Consider the following 11114-nt stretch of genomic DNA (forward strand, 5'->3'; position numbering starts at 1 on the left):
GATTGGGGGTGGGTGGAGGGCAACCACTTACTGGGGGGAGGGAAAGCAGGGGTTTGGATGGAGTCCCATGATGAAAGCACTAATAGTCAATATTCTGATGAACCGTGGAGTGTACAGGTGCCTTCATGTCCATTATCTCATTTGCTCTCACAACTACCCTGTGAGGTATTATTATGCCCATTTTACAAATGAGGAATCTGAGGCCCAAAGAGGCTCAGTGATGCCCTTCATAAGGTCTTAACCCCAGCTGTTCTCACTCCTTGCTTTGACAATGGCTTTTGGATACACTTCGGCTCTTGCTGTTCAGTGTGAAAAGATGTCAGCTTATGTTTACTTTTCACAAGTCATGTTCTGAAAACTTCAGTTTATTGGAGGAATTAGCTGGATTCCATTTCTTCGATGCTGCTTCCCTGTAATCCTTCCAGAAGACTAATTACTTACCTAAGTCAGCTGGAGGAAAAAAAGAAAAATCCATTTCTAAGTCAGTTTTCCCTTTTGAGAGAATTTGGCATCCAGGCGCAAGTGTACAGCTTCCTCTGAAATGAAACATTAATTCTCTCACCTAGTCAGGATACAAGTTAGAATATTAAAATTCATCAGATGAGAGCCAAATCCTCGTGAACCAAGATAAGGAAATGCGTTTACCTCACCCCGTACTACCTGCTACCTCCTTTCTCAAAGAAAAAGCTGGGAATCCTCTTCTAATGGGTGAGATCTGTTTCATTAGCCCAACCACAAGTCAGTAAGTTCAGGGCCTCAGATGTCAAACCAACCTGTGGGTCAATCCTAACTTCCCACATTATTTAAGCACTGGATTTCTCTCTGGCATTAACTGAATGGAACTTCACCTGAGGACAAAATTGGTTGGTACATTTGTGATTATGGAGTAAAGGCTGATTCTTAGCCAAACCAGGCTGGAAAACTGAAATAATTCAAAACGTAAGTGTGTAGATGTGATGCTATCTTGCTGATGCAAAGTTTCTCAAGTCAAAACATTTACTTGAAACTCTGGCTTCCTCCAAAGCAATAGTTTTTTACATTTTAGGAGCAGCTTTCCTTGTAAAAGCCTTTACACTTGTCAGGCCTCCTGCCTTAACAAAGATTGTGAATTCTCTTCTAGGTGATTAAAATCAATTCTGAATTAAATACAGTTGCCCTGATCATGTCAAAAATGCAGCTGCTTTCCTACGGTTTAACTTACTTTACAGTTTTAAAAAGCAGTTGGAGTTTTTAAAACTTGGTTTGCACTGCCATCTAGTGATACATTTCACTGACAGTTTCAACATGCTAAATTTATATGGATCCACAAGGTTACCCTTAAGAGCAATGTACAGCCACATCAATTTTTTTTTTTTTTTTTTTTTTTTTTTTTTTTTTTTTTTTTTTTTTGAGATGGAGTCTCGCTGTGTCGCCAGACTGGAGTTCAGTAGTGCGATCTCAGCTCACTTCAACCTCCACCTCCTGGGTTCAAGTGATTCTCCTGCCTCAGCCTCCCAAGTAGCTGGGATTACCGGCACCCGCCACCATGCCAGGCTAATTTTTTATATTTTTTAGTCAAGACAGAGTTTCACTATGTGGGCCAGGCTTATCTCAAACTCCTGAGCTCATGGTCTGACTGCCTCGACTTCCCAAAGTGCTGGGATTACAGGCGTGAGCCACCGTGCCCAGCGAGTGCCACATCTTAAATAGAGCATTTATATTTGCAAATATAGAGAGAAAACTAGTTCCTATACACAACAAAGTTCCCTCATATACCTTACAGACTAAGAAAAAAATTTTATCATAAATATGAAAGACAGCCCAAGCATGGTGGCTCACACTTGTAATCCCAGCACTTTGGGAGGCCAAAGTGGGAGGACTGTTTGAGCCCAGGAGTTCAAGACCAGCCTGGGCAATATAGTGAGACCTCATCTCTACAAAATAAAAATTAAAAAATTAACCAGGTATAGTGCGCACCTGTGGTCCCAGATAAACAGGAGGCTGAGGCAGGAGGATAGCTTGAGCCAAGAGATCGAGACTGCAGTGAGCCGTGTTTTACCCCACTGCACTCTAACTTGGATGACACAGTGAGAACCTGTCTCAAAAACAAACAACATATATATATAAATACACACACACACACACACACACATAAAAGAGAGCGCCCACTAGTATCCTATTAAACCACAGAGACTAGTGGGCTTCTTATATTAGCTTTTTTATTTACATCTTTGATTTTTACCATAATTAAAGCAGTTCATTTCTCCTAAACAAATACAATCCTGGATGATGAATTTAATGGCCAATCTGTTTGGAAAGGCAGAATTGTATAAAGGTTAAATGCATGGGAACTAGCATGATGCTCTCTGGGTCCAAATCCTAGCTCAGCACTTGCAATCTTTGTGCCCTTAGGCTAGTTATGTAACATCTCCATGCCTCAGTTTTCTAATCTGCAAAATATGGGTAATAATCAGACCTACTCATAGAGTAATTTAAGAGACACTATACTTAGCATAGAGGCTAGCACAAAGTAAATGTTCAATAAAACACAACCAGAGCACAGTGAGCCTAATTTGCATAGCCCCTTGGGATGCTGAGATAGCAGGGAAGCTCCTGGTCTCATTCCACTGGAAAATAGATCCTTAGACACAGTGAAGACCAAGATCAGGACTCTGGATGCTAGAATCACCATATGATCCAGCAATTGCATTTCTGGGTATAAAGGAGTCGAACTCAAACAGATAAATATATGTCAATGTTCATAACAGTATTATGATAGCCAAAAGGTAGAAACAACCCAAATGTCTACTGATGGAGGAATGGATAAACAAAATGAGAAATATACATACCAGGGAATATTATTCAGTCTTCTTTTTTTCCTTAGGCCATCCTAATGAACAAAATTCAGTCTTAAAAAGGAATGAAATTCTGATACATGCCACATGTGGATGAACCTTGGAAACATTATACTAAGTGAATAAATTAGACACAAAAGGACAAATATTGTATGATTCCACTTATATGAAGTACCTAGAATAGTCAATTCATAGAGACAAAAAGTAGAATAGAAGTGACCAGAGGCTGGAGGAATGCAGGAAAGGGGAGTTCATGTTGAACAGACACAGACTTTCAGTTTGGAATAATGAAAAACTCTAGCTATGAATATAGCAATGATAACAATGTGTTGAGGGTCATGATGTATTGTACAAAAGAGAAAAAAAACCTCAACAACCACAATGTGAATATAAATTGTACACTTGAAAATAATTAAAATGGTAAATTTCGTGTTCTGTGTATTTTACCACAATTTTCTTTTAAAAGCACAGGCAGGCCAGAGCCCTGACCACATGCTCCTCTTTCCCACTGCCTTCACCCTCATTACATCCAAATGCTTGCTGGGCAGCCCAGGACCACCTCCAGAGGACATGGATAGTGGCCAGGAGGCACCAGGAACTCAAAGGAGGGCTTCCAAGCTGCCCCATCTTCCCTCTGCCACCCCACCACACACACACACACACACAAACACACACACACACACACACCAACACACATACATACGCAGGCACCTTTAGAGGAAGGAGGAAGAGGCAACGCTCTGGGATCCTGGAAAACCTGCAGGACTGGTGCAACAATTGCCCTTTGACTCCAACCTGGGCTCTAATTTTCCCCTATAGCTGCCTTGGTCTGGTAATCAAGGTTATACTTTTAAAAGAAGGAAAATGTCAAAAAAGTAGACATGATCCTAATTATATTTGTGTGCAGAGCAAGGAATGAATGTGAACAACTTTGATGCCTATTGATTAATGCTGAAAAACAACTCAAATGAACCAGTGAACCAAAAGATAAGCCAAATCCAGAAACAGCTGTGGCTTAATCCCCAGCAATGGACTGGAAATCCATGAGACAGCTCCGCAGATAGAGAATGAAAAGTCTGTTCTTACATACATTATACTCAGAGTAAGTAATCTTATGTGTAAAAGCAGCCAGGGAAAAACAAAATCAAAATGTCCCTTCCCCAAAACCCTCCCAGGAAACAGTCATCTTGTGAAAAAACAAAGTTTTGGCCTAGTGTTTTGAATATATCTTACAGTGAGGCATGCATTTTTAAAAAATGTATAACCCAAAATTTATTACTTATTTATTGCTACATAACAAGTCACTTCCAAACACTATGCTGTAAAACAACAACAATCTTACTATCTGTCACATTTTCTGTAGGCCAGGAATTCAAACAGAGCACAGTAGGGATGGCTAATCTCCTCCAGAATGTCTGGAACTTCAACCGAAAAACCTGAAGGCTGGAATAGGCTAATGGCTTCTTCATGTACATGCCTAACAGTTCATACTGGCTGTTGACTAAGGGCCAGCAGGATCACCCACACCTGGTCTCACTATGTGGCCTGGGCTTCCTCACGACATGGCAGCTGGGATCAAAAGGCAAGCATCAGCAGGGTGCAGTAGCTCATGTCTATAATCCCAGGGCTTTGGAAGGTCAAGGCGGGAGAATCACTTTAGCCCAGGAGTTTGAGACCAGCCTGGGCAACGTAGTGAGACCCTGTCTCTACAGAAAATTTAAAAATTATCCAGATGTGGTGGCACACACCTGTAGTCCCAGATACTCAGGAGGCTGAGGTGGGAGAGATTGCTTGAGACCAGGAGGTTGAGGCTACCATGAGCCCTGATTTCACCATTGCACTCCAGCCCCGGCAACAGAGCAAAACTCTGTCTCAAAACAGAGGGAAGAAAAGGGGGTTGGGTGGGACAAGCATTCCAAGACAGAACCAGTGAAAAACGTATTGCCTTTTATGACCTCACCCTGGAAATCATTCAGCATCACTTTGGCCATGTTCCGTCACTTGATGCAGTTACAAAGATCTGTGTAAATTCCTTAGAAAGGAAGGAGACATACACCCCACCTCTCATGACACGGCGTAGGAAGAGCATGTAGGATGTGATATGTAGCTACATATTGGTGTAGCCAACTTTGGAAAACCCAATTTGCCACATTGTGCTTTATCTCAGTTAATCCTCACCCCCAAAAGAAACCATATGCTATTACTATTTTACAGTAAAGGAAATGAAAGCTCAGAGAAGTGAAATAACTTTCCAAAGTCACACTCTTAGTAAATGGTAGAGTAGAGATTCTGACTCCAGTATCGAAGTCCTTGATCCCCAACCTGCTCTTCCTGCCATAGGTCGCATTGCCTTATCTACAGTTACAGAAGCTGGAAGTTCAAGTTCCAGGTCTCCTTATAAATATGTACAAGTTCTTCAAAGAAAAGTAAATATAGAAGCATTGGATTCTCTGCTCCTTCAATACTCAGGGCTGCAGCTTCAGAGCAGACTTTATGGAAATATTCTATTAGGCCCAACAGTACCAACCACATTCACAGCCCAGGGGAGACATCAGTGGGCTTCATATGCCCCCAAAGAATAAGCCCAAGAATACCTGCAAAATGGCCAGTGCACTTGGCACTGTTAGTTGCTACTATTTGGACCTTATCCAGTTGACCCTAAAATTGGCCCAAGTACTTGTAGCCAACCTCCACAAGGTGGCCCCAGCGATCTTTACCTCTTGGTATTCACACCCTAGTGTAATCTCCTCCCACCCTCTGTCAAAGTCGGTCTACGTGACCAACAGCATAAGGCAGAAAATGGTGTATTACTTCCAATATTTCGTTTTAAAATACTATGACTTCCGTCATGGGCTCTCTCATCACTCACAGGGGAAGCCAGTCACCATGTTGTGAGGACATGCAGGCAGCCCATGGAAAGGCCTGCAAAGCAAGGAACTGACACCCTAGCCAACAGCCAGCAACGAACTGAGGCCTTCCAACAACCATTTGAGTGAGTTTATACACAGATTTTCCAGCCCCGGTCAAGCCTTGAGATGACTGCAACCCCAGTGAACAGCCTGGCTACAACTTCATGAAAGATTGCATCAGAACTACCCAGCTAAGCTGGTCCCAGATTCCCTGACTTTCAGAATAAATGTTTATTGTTTAATGTTTACATTTAATGTTATCAATAAACCGATACCTTTAGGGGTCATTTGTTACATAGCAATGGATAACTAATAGAGTATTGAATTTAAAATTATGATTATCTGCTAGTAGAAAGAGTTGGGGCTTTGGAGACAAGCACACTGCCTTTAAATCCTGATTCCACCAATACCTGGGTGAATAGCATGGCTTCTCTGAGCCTCAGTTTCCTCATAAGAATGGGAATGATAAACTTACTCTTAAGGCTGAGTGAGGATCAAAGGAAAGAAGTTAGAACAGAGAATATTCCTCTTCTTCCATCTCAACATTTTAATTTTTAATTTTATCTATATTTTATTTTATTTTAGAGATGGAGTCTCACTCTTTCGCCCAGGCTGGAGTGAAGTGGCACAATCTCAGCTCACTGCAACCTCCCCACCTTGGATTCAAGTGATTCTCCTGCCTCAACCTCCCAAGTATCTGGGATTACAGGTGCCCAACACCACACCTGGCTAATTTTTGTATTTTTAGTAGAGACGGGGTTTCACTATGTTGGCCAGAATGGTCTCGAACTCCTGACCTCAGATGATCCACTGCCTCAGCCTCCCAAAGTGCTGTGATTACAGGCGTGAGCCACTACGCCCAGACCCTTCTCAACATTTTAAAACCAGAGTGACGAATTCCCTCAGAGCAAGCACAACTTGCTGTGGTGATAATAATAATTGTACAACCAACTTCACCTATACTTTTATTCTTTCTATAGACACATTAGAAAGAGTGTAGTATTAATAGTAACATGTACGTTTAAATCTTGTTATGCAGAAATGGTAGACCAAAAAATCTGCTTATAGTTCAAGAACATAGTTACATTATTAAACAAACACAGTGGACATATTTTAGTTGCTTCCCATCTACATATAATCACTCAACAATTCATAGACAAATATTTATTGGATTCCCATTATGTCCCAGATATTGTTCTAGGTTCTATGAGGAATGAAAAATAGTCTAAGAAGGGCCAGGTACAGTGGCTCACACCTGTAATCCCAGCACTTTGTGGGGCTGAGGCAGGTGGATCACCTGAGGTCAGGAGTTAGAGACCAGTCTGACCAACATGGTGAAACCGTCTCTACTAAAAATACAAAAATTAGGCCGGGCGCGGTGGCTCACACCTGTAATCCCAGCACTTTGGGAGGCTGAGATGGGCGGATCACGAGGTCAGGAGATCGAGACCATCCTGACTAACACGGTGAAACCCCGTCTCTACTAAAAATACAAAAATTAGCCAGGCATGGTGGGGGGCACCTGTAGTCCTAGCCACACGGGAGGCTGAGGCAGGAGAATGGCGTGAACCCGGGAGGCGGAGCTTGCAGTGAGCTGAGATCCGGCCACCGCACTCCAGCCTGGGCAGCAGAGCGAGACTCCATCTCAAAAAAAAAAAAAAAAAAATACAAAACTTAGCCCGGCATGGTGGCACACACCTGTAATCCCAGCTACTTGGGAGGCTGAGGAAGGAGAATCGCTTGAACCCGGGAGCCAGAGGTTGTGCAGTGAGCCAAGATTGTGCCATTGTACTCCAGCCTGGACAACAAAAGTGAAACTCAGTCTCAAAAAAAAAAAAAATAGTCTAAGAAATCATCTCTGTCTTAAAGGAATTTATAGACTTTTTAACATAATATGAAAACCAAAATACTGGCCAAGCACAATGGCTTATGCCTGTAATCCCAATGCTTTGGGAGGCCAACGCAGGAGGATCACTTGAGGTCATGAGTTTGAGACCATCCTGGGCAACACAGTGAGACCTCATCTGTACAAAAAATTAAAAAATTATGCTGGCATGGTGGTGCATGCCTGTAGTCCTAGATACTCAGGAGGCTGAGGCAAGAGGATCGCTTGAACTCAGAAGTTCAAGGCTGCAGTGAGCTATGATCTTGCCACTGCACTGCAGCCTGGGCAACAAGTGAGACCCTGTTTCAATTAAAAAAGGAAGGAAGGGAGGGAGGGAGGAAGGGAGGAAGGGAGGGAGGGAGGGAGGGAGGGAGGAAGGAAGGAAGGAAGGAAGGAAGGGGAATATCTTACGCTGTAAGTGAAGTTGCAAGGAAGTAAATGACTAAATAACAGCAAGGTGAATTGGCTTCAAATATGCGGGTCTTAATCTCAGATTTACTATTTACTAGCTTTATGGATTGAGGTATAATCACTTACCTATCTGTGCCTCAATTTCCCCATCTGTAAAATTGGGCTAATAAAGTATGAGGTATGCCTCACAGAGTTGCTGTAAGGACCAAATGAGGTTTTATATATAGAAGTATGCACACACACACAGAGTACCTGATATAGGAAGAGCACTCCATTTCTTTTTTTTTTTTCCGAGATGGAGTCTTGCCCTGTGATCTAAAGCTGGAGTGCAATGGCCCGATCTCGGCTCACTTCAACCTCTGCCTCCCAGGTTCAAGCAGTTCTTCTGCCACAGCCTCCCGAGTAGCTGGGATTACAGGCGCTGCCACCACGCCCAGCTAATTTATGTATTTTTAGTAGAGGCAGGGTTTCACCATGTTGGCTGGGCTGATCTGGAACTCCTGACCTCATGATCCACTCGCCTCAGCCTCCCAAAGTGCTGGGATTACAGGAATGAGCCACCGCGCCCAGCCCATTTCTAATATACATAATACGTGTGGGTATTTGTTTACGTGGGGGTTATAGGCTATTGAGAAGAGAGGGATAAACTGGGTTGGAATGTGGAATGTGCTGGGAGATATTGAAAAAGTAGTTCTTGAATCAGCCTTAAGACCAAGCTGGCTTTAGATGGCCTGGGAGGAGAAAGGAATCTCAGAGAGATGGGAGAACCCAGCCTACTCTGATGTAGGGGACACAGCCTTAATATCTTCCTGCCACAAAGGCACTGCCACCAGAAATAATTCCACCTTGTTAAATAGGAAATAGGCCAGATGCGGTGGCTCACACCTGTAATCCCAGCACTTTGGGAGGCAGAGGTGGCCAGATCAGGAGTTCGAGAGGGCAGGAGTTCGAGACCAGCTGGGACAAATAATCAAGCGTGCCTGTCTCTACAAAAAATACAAAAATTAGCTGGGCGTGGTAACCCACGCCTGTAATCCCAGCTACTAGGGAGGCTGAGGCAGGAGAATCACTTGAACCCGGGAGGCAGAGGTTGTAGTGAGCCGAGATTGCACCACTGTATTCCAGCCTGGGCAACAGAGCAAGACTCTGTCTCAAGCTAGATAGATAGATAGATAGATAGATAGATAGATAGATAGATAGATAGATAAAGAAATAATAGAACAAATAAGAATGACTCACCTAATGTAGGGCTGAAGACTGTTAGCTCATTTCATCCTCAAAAAATGCCGTGAGATAGTATTATAGTATTCTTTCTTTTTTTTTTTTTTTTTTTTTTTTTTTTTTTTTTTTTGAGACAGAGTCTCACTCTGTCCCCCAGGCTGGAGTGCAGTGGTGCAATCTCGGCTCACTGCAAGCTCCGCCTCCCGGGTTCACGCCGTTCTCCTGCCTCAGTCTCCTGAGTAGCTGGGACTACAGGCGCCCGCCACCACGTCCGGCTAATTTTTTTTTTTTTGTATTTTTAGTAGAGACGGGGTTTCACCGTGTTAGCCAGGACGGTCTGGATCTCCTGACCTCGTGATCCACCCGCCTCCGCCTCCCAAAGTGCTGGGATTACAGTCGTGAGCCACCGCGCCCGGCTAGTATTCTACTTTCATCCCCATTCTGCAGAGGAAGAAACTGAAACTCTGAGAGCTTAAATAACTTGCCCAACATCATGTAGGTAGTGAGCAGCAAAACGGGGCCTCAAACCTCAGCAGTTTTGCTCCAGACCCAGGGCTCTTAACTGCTGTAATAAATTTCCACTGGTTAATCAGTGATACATTTTTCACTCTACTTAACATTTTCCCACCACCTAGCCAAATCCCAAGCCAATTGAACAGAAATCTCTTAGGAAAGGTAAACTTATTTTAAATGAGCTAAAGTTAATATTAAAGCAACAGAACTTTGTCTGGATTAGTCACAGAGTAATGATTTTTCACCTTTAGGGGTCAGGGTCTCCTTCAAAAATCTGACAGTAATTAGGGCCTCTCTCCCTAGGAAGAGATATATCGACACACCTAAAAACATGTGCACAGAATTTCAGGGATTCCCTGATGCCCAGGGAGGAACCCTAAGTTATCATCTCTCGACCTCACAGTTCCCCGAAGCCAGATAGAGCCTCTCCATGTGTAAATAGTCTGGGGGTCACACTGGGGTCCCAGACTCCCCCTCCCCAGCCCCTGCCCCATTAGCACAAATAATCAAGGATGCTGGGGTAGGAAACTGTTCTGCCCACACACATACTCAAATTACAGACTTTCTCTTCAACTGTGTATATTTTATTGAATGAGCACTTGAGTTCTTGTTGAGCCTGTCGTCTGGGGATGCCAACACTTTCCTACTGCCAAGGTAGAGCAGGAGCGGGCTGTAGGCGGGCCACGCTGGAGAAAGCCTTCGCGACCAGCTGGTGTTGCTGCTGCACCACAGACTGCCAGGTGCCACTGGCCGCTGGGGTGCTGAGAAGCCACTTCCAACCAGCAGCCCAGAAGAAGCTAGAATTAACCTAACCCAGGTCCCATCCCGAAACAGCTCTGTCCCATGCGTTGGTGGAAGCCAAAAGCATAATAAATAGTCTTTGGGTCTCTAGGGGTGGCAACTTGTGGGAAGGCAAATAATTGGCAGATAAAGGTTGGTTAGGAGAGCTGCTTGGTGTAGATTTCCTCCAGTATCACCTCCAGGCCCAAATGGTCCAATGCTGTCATTAGTAGTTAACCTTTGTTCTCCCTGGTAGAAGAGGAGGCCAGGATATCTTTTGTCTCTGGAAATCTATGTCCTACTTTTAGGCAAATAGAGGGAGGGCAGAGAGCTTTCTCCATCTCCTTCTTAATTGTCTTCAGCTCAACAATCCTTCATATTTACAGGAAGCATATTCTGGTCTCCTACATGTGCAGGTATAAATAAATGATACTTGACAAATATTAGCCAGTATTGAATTTAGGTGAGGGTGGATACATGGATAGGTATGTATTCTACTAAATGTTTAAATATTTTCATAACAATAAGTTAGAAAAAGAGGACATTGAGGGAAAGCTCAGA

The 11114-nt window shown here is 43.5% G+C and overlaps 1 long non-coding RNA gene across 1 annotated transcript; it reads right to left on the reverse strand.

Moving 5' to 3' along the window:
* Window positions 1-571: 571 nt before the first annotated feature.
* LOC144339909 (uncharacterized) lies at window positions 572-10013 on the reverse strand. The gene is made up of 3 exons (XR_013415485.1): window positions 9279-10013; window positions 2829-2869; window positions 572-2074 (listed from the first exon to the last, which is right to left on the reverse strand). It is a non-coding gene; the product is annotated as an uncharacterized LOC144339909 (long non-coding RNA).
* Window positions 10014-11114: the final 1101 nt, after the last annotated feature.

The sequence above is a fragment of the Macaca mulatta genome, chromosome 3, assembly GCF_049350105.2.
Source record: "Macaca mulatta isolate MMU2019108-1 chromosome 3, T2T-MMU8v2.0, whole genome shotgun sequence".
NCBI lineage: Eukaryota > Metazoa > Chordata > Mammalia > Primates > Cercopithecidae > Macaca > Macaca mulatta.